This window comes from Hordeum vulgare, chromosome 2H, assembly GCF_904849725.1.
Source record: "Hordeum vulgare subsp. vulgare chromosome 2H, MorexV3_pseudomolecules_assembly, whole genome shotgun sequence".
In the NCBI taxonomy this organism is placed as follows: domain Eukaryota; kingdom Viridiplantae; phylum Streptophyta; class Magnoliopsida; order Poales; family Poaceae; genus Hordeum; species Hordeum vulgare.
The window spans coordinates 113944475-113955149 of record NC_058519.1 but is presented as its reverse complement, the minus strand read 5'-3'; the positions used below and the strand labels follow the sequence as shown (position 1 = coordinate 113955149).

At 43.4% G+C, this 10675-nt stretch overlaps 1 pseudogene; it reads left to right on the top strand.

The window, feature by feature from the left end:
* The first annotated feature begins 805 nt into the window (after nt 1-805).
* LOC123425758 lies at nt 806-2336 on the top strand (annotated as a pseudogene).
* Nucleotides 2337-10675: the final 8339 nt, after the last annotated feature.

The following is a 10675-nucleotide window of genomic DNA, read 5'->3' as shown; positions in this document are numbered from 1 at the left end:
TGATAACCCATTTCTAAGAACACTTATTTAAAATAATTGTCGTATTACTAGTTTATTAATTTTCCTGGTAACATTGTCGCGTCAGTTGGGTTGACGCTGGCACTGCCGGTAAATGCTACAACCACGGTTCGCTACAACAGTTCTCGGCGAGGTGCGACAACCAATTCTCAGTGGGGGTGCTACAACTAGTTATGTGCAACTGCAAAGCTGCTGCCGTCCTCTGAGGAAGATACAACCGACCATAAAAAAGCTTCAACCGGAGATTAAAAAAGCTTCAAGCGGGCACTATATAAGAAAAAATGTTGCAACTAGTGTAAAAAAAGCTTGAACCATAGATTCAAGAAGCTTCAGTCGGAGATTAAAAAAGCTTCAAGCGGGCACTATGTAAGAAAAAATGTTGCAACCAGTGTAAAAAAAGCTTCAACCATAGATTCAAGAAGCTTCAACCGGAGATTAAAAAAGCTTCAAGCATAACAGAAGAAGTCGCAAGCGTTGTAAAAAAAAAGCTTCGATCATAGATTCAAATAGCTTCAAGCATGATGGAAAAAGTTGCAACCGTTGTAAAAAAAGCTTCGACCATAGATTTAAAAAGCTTCAACAAAAGACCCACGACGAAAATCTTTGAGGAGGCTCTTGTTTCCATAAAAACTGCATCAGCAAAGATGAATTGATGTGAGCCGTTGCGGCGGCTGTGGCCAGCGGCTACTCTAAGGGTGGCCGGCCGACGGTGCCTTCAGGCGTTCACGTGATGCTGCATGGTCTCTATTTTTTCTAGGAAGGCGTGCTTGTGAGTAGTAGCACGACCATGTGTTTGGAGGTAGTTGGAGGATGAGGAAAGGCCGGCCGCTGATTTTGGACCCACGGGAAGTTACGCGATTGCGTGTTAATGACGAATGTTATGATGATGGGGTCACGTATAGATCGTACGGCAGCGGTTCGCTGGATCGGGCGGTTGGGACGTGACCGGCCCAACTATTGGGCCGGCGCACCGGCGCACAGTACTCGCCTTCACAAAATACCTCTATTTTTAGTACTCGAAAACTATTGTAAATCACTGATTTTTTGAACCAATCAAATCTCTTCCCACGGATCGATGACATGGCGCCCATCCATCCAACCATCTATCTCACCATCTTACATCCATCCATCCTTGTATCTATAGAAAAAAATGAAAAAAAGAAAACCCCACCCGCAACCCAAACCCTAGCTCAGACCCCTCTCTACTCCCCATCTCCTCGCCGCCGCCACCTCCTCCCTCTCCCACAGCGCACACCTACCTCGCCGCCATCTCCCTGTCCCACAACACACACCTACCTCGCCGGCGCCCTCTCCCACAACGCACACCTAACACTAGCCCCTACCCCGACCTCCCCACCGCGCCGTCGCTCTACGTCTCCTGGGTCGAGCCTCCCGCGAGCTACATGGATCTGGAGGCCGGCCACTCCGCAATAGCCTCGCCGAGATAAGGGCGCCACCACCACCAACCCGGGCAAATCCCTCCCCCTCCGTCGATGCTCCGCGATGCCGTCGGCCGCCACCCGCTCGTCGTCCATGGGCTCTTCCGACATTGAGTTCGCCCTCGACCTCGAGGACATCGCCGTCCGTGCAGCCAAGGTGGACTGCGTCGGCGTGCTCGCATGCGGCCACACAAGGTTCTCCTACCACCGCCTCCCCGAGCCGCCCCTACGCCTCACCGTCCGCAAGCTCGACGATTCCTACTTCGGTACCAAATCCCGCCCCCTTCCGTTTAATTCCCCCCGAACTATGTGGGTGGTTTGGTTTTGCCCTAGATTGATTCCTACCACGGCGTGGGGATCGCAAGTATGTGACGCTCCGTGTGTTGCTTCTGGTTAATGCAGATGTGCGAATCGCCCGGTCCGCCGCTGTGGGAGCTCAAGGCAGCCATACAAGGTGTGTTCGTCGCTCTATACCACGACATGGAGAATGCTGTCACTTGGTATGCCACATATACAAGGGGTCTGTGATTTAGCAAGTTGTTTGCTTTTAATTGCGCTTGGGTGCCATGTGGATAATTGAAATAATTGAAGAGAGGTTTATTTTTCTCTGGCATGTAATGAATAATGGGCAATTTAGAGTGGAATTTACTGTCATTGTTTGTTTGAATTAAATTTTGGTGGTGGGAACTTAACATTTAAGGTTATTGCTTTGCTTGTTTTAGGCAGCACGTGTGGAGCCACTTCTGCTTATGCTTCAAGGATGAGAAAATGACGGATGATAAGGCAACGTTGCGTGCATTTGGTATAAAAGATGGTGATGAGGTCTGTGCACTTTCCTCCTGTGTGATTGGTAGGGATGTGAAGTTTAGTGTGGATTAGATTTGCCTTTTTTCATGAGATCAGTAAGGATACAAGTCATCCAATTTATGAAACTATGGCGTGCTGACGTACCGCTCATTGTTCCGTTTACACCTTTTTCATAAAAAAGAGATGCCCCTATTGTTAGGCAATTTACAGTTAAGGTATTCCATATTTGATTTGGTACTTTTGCCTATCAGGCAACCTCTTATTCTCTTAGGTGAGCATAACAATTACTAAATACCCTTGATTTCACTTCACATATTAGTTTTGATGCTGTAGATGCTCAGTAATAGTGCTAGAGATGCTAAATTCCATCACAACCATGTACAATTCAGCTTCTCATTCCTGAACTTGGAAATTTAAGTTGTTATCAAGATCGGGCATCTGTTTGCTTTCATATTTAAAATTCCTGAATAAGAATTACTTTCTATTATCTACCAAGTCAGTATAATAAATGTATGCTGGCATAATGCATTTGTAGTACTATTCATTGTTTGTGTTCAAATCAGCGATTTGGTTACCGCTCGAAATATCGGGTTACCGCATTGGAAGTTTCAGTGTCACTTAAATCTTATTTTTAATTGCAACACAAAACCTGAGGAAGTTTCTAATTCTGTGTTGCTCTTCTTATATTATATAAATATGACTACACCGCATTATTGTTTTGTTATTTACCTTCTACTCCAGTATATAAGTTCTCAGTAGTCCACAATCTAGTGAATATGGATAACAGATTAGTTCTTCTGGCTGTTTTGCTATTTCAGTCAGGAGCTAAGAATTTTCTGATTGGTAATGTATCTGTGTGTTGGTGGAACTCACTGCAGGCAATCGTTGCTGGTGATATGTGTGCCACCTGTCAGGAAAAGATGTATGTTCATGTCCTCCTTCGCTGTAAACATATTTTCTGCAAGGACTGTGTCTGTGAATGGTAACACTCTTTTTAAACTTTTGCATCCTCAAAAACAAATGGATTTATCATGCTTATCTTTATACATGACAAGGCTGTAAATAAAATAAATCAAGCTTTTACAAGAATGACAAGGCTAATGGAATGTAACAGCTAGAACGAATTTAGATTTTCACTCAGGTGCAAATGGAGATTTAATTTAAATACATAAAGGGACTCAGCCAATGATTGTACACAGAAGATATTTTTAAAATAGAGAAGCCACTAAAAATGCTAGTACATAAAAGATGTCCATTCAATTACTTACCCATTGTCTTGAACCTCATCAGATTCCTTGGTGGGGCTAACGTTCTCCTTGCAAGCATTCTCACGTGCATCCACAGGACCTGGTAATGCTGGCCCCGTCCCCTGTTCTTCTGCAGTCCCATGTTCACCATTCCTAGTGCAGCCAACGAACATGAAATTGAGCATAGATTCACTGAAACAGACAATAGTTTACATTTCCTAAGTTGATACACTGTTCTCATGGTTCAGCCCTCTAGCTAGTACGTCCCGAGGACGAGCACAAGAACACTCTTGTTCAATTCAAACCCGGACATTGCTAGGAGAATAATATCAGGCAGAGCTGCAAGAACCCACAATGAGATATATTGCCATATAAATATATGGTGACTACTGTAGTTTGCACTATTTGTCATGCATTTATATATGATTTCATCATATCTAACGCACAGAACAAAGACCTTACTATGGCAACACAGAAACTGAGACCTCACAATCACAGTACATTTAGTATTTGGATAACTGGACTTATTTACTATGTCCTCAATTGATGCCTCCTTTTGCTTAAATAAATAGGTTGTTACTCCATTGTTCAGTGGTGTAGCCTTTTACAGAATTTAAATGGTTTGTCCCCTGTATTATCACATCTTTCCACACTGTTAAACATATACATGCTGATAAAACAACATTTAACCCGAGTTATCTTTGGCAATATTTGCAGAATTTAAATAAATATATCTCTGTATAGACCTGGAAATTGGTATACCTCAGTGGTTGAACTTGCATAATGTGATACTAATACTAATATCTTCTCCTACTTGGAAGAAATGGGTTATTAATTATCATGCTTATCTTTACAGCGGTTGAATTGTTTCCTCCACATTGTTGATCGTGCTGAAGGCCATTGCTATGGATCTGTTTTCAAGAGAAGTACGCTGGCGCGATACGGGTGAATGGAAACCTGGAGGAAATGTATTTGCTATATTCTGTCCGTTTTTGTTATATTCCTGGGTAAGGAAATGTATCCATGAGATGAGTTATTGTGTTATGTAAACCTGGGAGATGTATTATGTGATGTTATATGATGGATGATTTGAATTCGACTTGGAGTTTTCTTGATTTGAATATGAAATAGTGCTGCATTTAATATTGGACAAATAATTGGTTGAAAAGGCCCAATAAATAGAAATGAAACCAAGTTCTGGAAAAAAAATTCTGAATTCAAAAATGAAAAAAGGCCAAAACTGAAATTGGACCAAATGTATTTGGGCACTAAAAGGTTAGGGCCCCAAAAAAAATCAAAAAAAATATACTAAAATGGCTGTAAATAGGCCAAGGCCCAAAAAGAAGCCCAATAAGAAAAGGCCAAAAAAATAAAACCAACCCATGTGATCAATTGAAATGGGTTGGGCTGATTTCGACCCTGACGTTTTGATTTCGTCGTAACTTTGCCACGTAGGACTGGGTTTGATTGCCAACGATGATTTAGGATCATCGTAAAGGTTACGACAACCCAGGAATCGTCGTAAAAGTTACGACGATTTTGATCAAAACGTCGCTGCTGTTCATTTCTGACGCTCCGTTTTCGACGCTTGGTATTTCGTCATGAGTTCGTCGTAAATTGAAAACCGTGACGATGTAGCGACGAAAAAATGGCGTCGTGTATTAGCATATTCCTTGTAGTGAGCTTGCTTCTTATGGGTAGGGAAATATTTTTCAGAGAAGTAGTAGACCATATCCTGGGGACTACGCACACAACCAGGAGCAAGAGAAGTGAACCAGGTCTTAGCATCATCCTTTAGCAAGAAAGGAAAGAGCTTGAGGATATAGTAGTGGCGGATCTTTTCCTCACTAGTGAATAGGGTGGCTATATCGTGCAGTTTGGTAAGATGGGATACAACCGTTTCAGACTCATAACCGTGAAAAGGATCAGATTCGGCCAGAGTGATTAAGCAGGGTCGACAGAGAATTCATAATCCTTATCGGTCACAAAGATAGGCGAAGTAGCAAACTTCGGGTCGTATTTCATCCTAGCTTTCAAAGATTTTTCTTTCCACTTCAGCAGTATTTTCTCAACATCATAGCTATCCTTACACGCAAGAAAGTCCCCAGCTATCTCTCCCTCCATAACATAACGCTCAGACATATTAGGCAATTCATTTCTAGGAGAGCTAGTTCTAGCAGGCAAAATAGTAGGTTCTACTTCAATAGTATCAACAGTTTCGGAAGTATCATCACATCTAGCAGCAACTCTAGCAATTTGTGCATCAAGGAATGCACCAATTGGCAAAGCAGTATCAAGCATAGCATCATCATAAGCTTCATGGGCAGCAGAAGTAGCATCATCAAGCATAGGTGACATATCAAGATTTCTAGCAGGAGGTGATGTCGCAAACTTACTCATAACTGAAGGTGAATTAAGTCCGGAGCTAGATGGCAGTTCCTTACCTGTCCTCGTAGTTGAGGGCAAGACTTTAGTTCTTGGATCTATCGGATTCCTCATAGTGATCAGCAGACGTAAATCCAAAGTGACTCAGAGAATATAGCTGTGCTTCCCCGGCAACGGCGCCAGAAAAAGGTCTTGATAACCCACAAGTATAGGGGATCGGAAAAGTTTTCGAGGGTAGAGTTTTCAACCCAAATTTATTGATTCGACTCAAGGGGAAGCTAAAGAATATTCTCAAGTATTAGCAGTTGAGTTGTCAATTCAACCACACCTGAAAGCTTTACTATCTGCAACAAAGTATCAGTAGCAAAGTAGTGTGATAGCAACAGTAGCAACAGTAACCACTAGCAGCAAAGTAACAGCAGTAGCAACAGAGAAACAGTAGCAGTAGTGACAGCAGTAGCAGCAAAGTAACATAGTAAGGACCAGTAGGGAAAACTCGTAGGCATTGGATCGGTGATGGATGATTATGCCGGATGCTATTCATCATGCAACAGTTATAACACGGAGAGATATGTAACTAGCTCCAGTTCGTCAATCTAATGTAGGCATGTATTCCGTATGTAGTCATACTTGCTTAGGGAAAAGAACTTGCATGACATCTATTGTCCATCCCTCCCGTGGCAGCAGGGTCCTAATGGAAACTACGCGATATTATGCTTCTCCTTTTAACAAAGAACTGGACCAACGCATTAACACTTGGTGAATACATGAACTCCTCATACTATGGTCATCTCCGGGAGTGGTTCCGGCTATTGTCACTCTAGGGTTACGGGGTCATAACACATGTAGGTGACTACAACTTTCAAGATAGGATCAAGAACACACATATATTGGCAACAACATAATAGGTTCAGATCTGAAATCATGGCACTCGGGTCCTAGTGACAAGCATTAAGCATGACAAAGTAGTAGCAACATCAATCTCAGAACATAGTGGATACTAGGGATCAATCCCCGTCAAAACTAACTCGATTACATGATAGATCTCATCCAATCCATCACCGTCCAGCAAGCCTACGATGAGATTACTCACGAACGGTGAAGAGCATCATGGAATTGGCGATGAAGGAAGGTTGATGATGACGATGGCGACGATTTCCCCTCTCCGGACTCCAGATCTGCCCTCCAGATGAAGAACAGGAGGTGGCGGCGCCTCCATATCGTAAAACGTGATGAACTCTTCTCCTTGATTTTTTCGGGCGAGACGGACTAAATAGAGTTGGATTTGGAGGTGGTGGAGCTTTGTGGGCCCCACAAGCCTGCCAGGCGTGGCCAGGGGGTGGGGGGGGGGGGCTTGGTGGGCTTGTGGGCTCACGGCTCCACTTCCTCCGCTGATTCTTGCGCCAGTATTTTTCATAAATTCCAGAAAAATTCTCCGTAAATTTTTAGGTCATTCCGAGAACTTTTATTTGTGCGCAAAAACAACACCATGGCAATTCTTCTGAAAACAGCGTTAGTCTGGGTTAGTTCCATTCAAATCATGCAAATTAGAGTCCAAAACATGGACAAAAGAGTTCGGAAAAGTAGATACGATGGAGACGAATCAGGGCATGGTGGGCCCACCTAGTGGCCCCCCAAAACCCATTCGTCACTCCCCGTACACTGTTGGCAATGCCCGAAAACCTTCCGGAATCCAAATACCAACTTCCTATATATCAATCATCATTTTCGGACCATTCCGGAACTCCTCGTGAAGTCTGGGATCTCATTCGGGACTCCGAACAAAACTTCGGTCACCAACACATATAACTCAACTATACCGAAACATCACCGAACTTTAAGTGTGCAGACCATGCGGGTTCGAGAACTATGCAGACATGACCTGAGACACTCCCCGGTCAATAACCAACAGCGGGACCTGGATGTCCATATTGGCTCCTACATATTCTACAAACATCTCTATTGGTTGAACCTCTTTGTCAAGGATTCATATAATCCCATATACTATTCCCTTTGTCCTTCGGTATGTTACTTGCCCCAGATTCGATCGTCGGTAGCACCATACCTAGTTCAATCTCGTTACCGGCAAGTCTCTTTACTCGTTCCGTAATACAAGATCCCGTAACTAACTCCTTAGTCACATTGATTGCAAGGCTTGTTGTGATGTTGTATTACCGAGTGGGCACCGAGATACCTCTCCGTCACATAGAGTGACAGATCCCAGTCTTGACCCATGCCAACCCAACAGACACCTTTGGAGATACCTGTAGAGCACCTTTATAGTCACCCAGTAACGTTGCAACATTTGATGACCCAAAAGGTAGGCCTCCGGTGTTCGGGAGTTGCATGATCTCATGGTCATAGGAAGAGATACATTGACATGCAGAAAACAGTAACAATAAACTAACACTATCATATGCTACGTTTATAGTTTGGGTCTTGTCCATCACATCATTCTCCCAATGATGTGATCCCATTATCAAGTGATAATACTTGACTATGGCCAGGAAACCTTGACCATCTTTGATCAACGAGCTAGTCAACTAGAGGCTCACTAGGGACAGTGTGTTGTCTATGTATCCACACATGTATTTGAGTTTCCAATCAATACAATTCTAGCATGGATAATAAACGATTATTATGAACAAGGAAATATAACAATAACCAATTTATTATTGCCTCTAGGGCATGTTTCCAAGAGAAAGTTTATTTGTGATGTAATTAAACTGTTGATAACCCACAAGTATAAGGGATCGCAACAGTTTTCGAGGGTAGAGTATTCAACCCAAATTTATTGATTCGACTCAAGGGGAAGCGAAAGAATATTCTCAAGTATTAGCAGTTGAGTTGTCAATTCAACCACACCTGAAAGATTTAGTATCTGCAGCAAAGTATCAGTAGCAAGGTAGGGTGATAGCTGCAGTAGCAACGGTAACCAGTAGCAGCAAAGTAATGGCAGTAGCAGTGACAGCAGTAGCGGCAAAGTAACATAGCAAGGACCAGTAGTAAAAGACTCGTAGGCATTGGATCGGTGATGGATGATTATGTTGGATGTGATTCATCATGCAACAGTTATAACACGGAGAGATAAGTAACTAGCTCCAGTTCGTCAATCTAATGTAGGCATGCATTCCATATGTAGTCATACATGCTTAGGGAAAATAATTTGCATGACATCTATTGTCCATCCCTCCCGTGGCAGCGGGGTCCTAATGGAAACTACCGGATATTAAGGTTCTCCTTTTAATAAAGAACCGGACCAACGTATTAACACTTGGTGAATACATGAACTCCTCATACTATGGTCATCTCCGGGAGTGGTTACGGCTATTGTCACTCCGGGGTTACCGGGTCATAACACATAGTAGGTGACTACAACTTGCAAGATAGGATCTAAAACACACGTATATTGGCTACAATTTGGCACGAGGGCCTCGTCAGGGATAGAAGCGCATCTCGTCATTTTGCAAGAATGGATATCGTTACAAGTACATGTACTGAAAATATGAGATACATAGAATTGGCTTACACTCGCCACAAGCTACATCAGAGTCACATTAGTACAATACATAAATATCACGAAGTAGAGCAGGGTCAGACTACGGATGAAAACAAACGAGAAAAGAAGAACGACGTCCATCCTTGCTATCCCAGGCTGCCGGCCTAGAACCCATCCTAGATCGATGAGGAAGAGGAAGAAGAAGCAACTCCAAATGAACAATAAACGCGCTTGCGTCAAGTAATCTTTACCTGTACCTGCAACTAGTGTTGTAGTAATCTGTGAGCCACAGTGGACTCAGCAATCTCATTTCCAAAGGTATCAATACTACCAAAGCTTAATGGGTGAGGTAAGGTTAAGTGGTGAGGCTGCAACAAGCGACTAAGCATTATATGAGGTGGCTAACTTACGAGTACAAGAATTAAGAGGGGGATGATCTACGCATAGCGGACGTGAACTACTGATGATCAAATGAATGATCCTCAACACCTACTTACGTCAGACATAACCCCACTATGTCCTCGATCGGAGAAGGGACTCACGAAAGAGACAGTCACAGTTACACACTCAGTTGGCATGTTTTAATTAAGGTAACTAGAACCAGTGTTAAATAAAGTTTCCACGTTGCCACATAACTGCGGGCACGGCTTTCCCAAAAGATTTAACCTTGCAGGGGTGTTCCAACTAGTCCATCACAAATTACCACAAGCCGCATAGAAATCCTCGATCACGAAGCTCGCAATCTTGTCAGACTCCTTAGTGGAAAACCTCAACTCTGAGATTACCCAAAGCATCACCGGAATCCCGATGCACAAGATATCTCGTCAAAGGTAAAACTAATCCAGCAAGGCCACGCGGTGTGTCGACGAACCCGATAGGAGCCGCGTATCTCGTTCTCAGGACACAACATCTATGCATAGTGGACGGTAGCCAAACCTCGAGTCGCCCCGAGGTGGCACCACCGACTGCTAGGTGGGTGGACCAACAGTCATGCGGAGCACTGGCCCGGGGGTTGATTAATTATCCTCGGGGTCCGGAAAGTCCCTATGCAATTTTATTAGGTTATTAGGAAAATGTAGTACCAAAGTTTCGCCTTGCCAGACCAGCTTTAGTCTAAAACGAATTATCAAGGGGGTGCCCATAACAACCCCGTTCGTGTTAGGAGCGTTCAATTATGGAACATAACACCGGTAGCCAAAACTAAGGGGGCAAAGGTGGAACGAAACACCAGGCTAGAAAGGCCGAGCCTTCCACCTTTTACCAAGTATATAGGTGCAATA